The sequence below is a fragment of the Triticum dicoccoides genome, chromosome 2B, assembly GCF_002162155.2.
Source record: "Triticum dicoccoides isolate Atlit2015 ecotype Zavitan chromosome 2B, WEW_v2.0, whole genome shotgun sequence".
In the NCBI taxonomy this organism is placed as follows: Eukaryota; Viridiplantae; Streptophyta; class Magnoliopsida; order Poales; family Poaceae; genus Triticum; species Triticum dicoccoides.
Genome location: NC_041383.1, coordinates 34936753 through 34938171, shown reverse-complemented (window position 1 = coordinate 34938171; position 1419 = coordinate 34936753).

Sequence of the window (1419 nt, the reverse complement as noted above, 5' to 3'; positions counted from 1 at the left end):
AACCGGTGAATCGGCCTATTAATCAGATTAATCGGTAGATTAAATAAGAACTTGCCAACATATATCTAGATTTTATGTATTATATACCATACTCTCGTGCTCTCAGTTATGTATATACTATACCAAAATATGCTACTGTTTGGTCTAACCTGAGCTACTAAGGAGCGAGAGGGGGATGGGAGGGGTTACGGGGCAACATTTTGGGCTTTGTTTGCCCACGAGTTAATGGGCCAGCAGCGATTAATCGGCTTAACAACTGATTGATCGGTCTAACAGGCCAATTAATCGGTCTGACAAGTTAACACGATGAATAGGTGTTATTCGATTTGGCCAACCAACGAGTTGCGGTTAACTGGCCTATTAACTGATTAATCGGACGAATTCTTGAACAGTGATAAGGATATCTCGAGCGCTGACCCGTAAAAAAAATTCTGCATCCGTCCGCGGACAGGGGACCACTCCACGAATAGGGATGTGGGACCCGGCCAAAAAACGCTACCCGCGTACATTTCAAACCGCATCCCAACAGATCCGACGAAATTCATGCAAACCCTACGGAATCCATCGAAGTTGGGATAGAAAATACCAGAAATCATCCATACATAGCTTACAAATAAGTCTAGTACAACAGTATTCAAATTCAACGAGATTAACCAGATGTTCAACAAGTTTTTCATGAATGGATCATGTCGTCCCGCACGTACTAACCCTTCAGCTTCATCCAACAGTGTATGTACGTAAAGGGCCGTCCCTCTATCCTGTGATACATCACGGCAGTGCGTACGGGCTACACAATGTGTAGAGCAATATTGAGTGAATGAATTATTCAATTGACATGTTGAGCAAGAAAAAGCAAAACTTACGATCGCCTTTGCTGCCGCGCGCAATGGCCACCTTGCCTCCAGCCGAGCAACCATGTCACAAAACTTGGGGATGATGGTTTGGATGGCATATCATTGATACGGTAACGACTTCACATTGTGTTGTTGGATAATGTGCATGTCGTAGGTCATAATGTGCTTTCGTTCGTGAAACGAATCATGCACGCGCTGCCAGAAGAGCCTGCTTCTGCTCCTTCCTACGAAATCCGCGAATATGGACAACCACGCATGCATCGCACAACAACTCATCCTCCATGGTCGAGTACCCCGCCATCCTTCGTACTCTTAAAAAATACCATGGTGTTTGAAAATAAGCTCAAATGCATTCGCATGGACTCGTCGACAAAAGGGGCGGAGTGCACCTGGCTACGGACGGGTCCTGGGTGGACGATGCCGTCGTAAAAGGCGAGCAGATGCGTCGGTGTTGTTTGCGTATGTCCGACAACTTGTGTGGCGGCTGGAGAGATACAGCGACGGCTGCGGAGGAGGGTGTGGATGCAAAGAAAGGGGCTACGTGGCGGATTGGAAGAAAATGGGA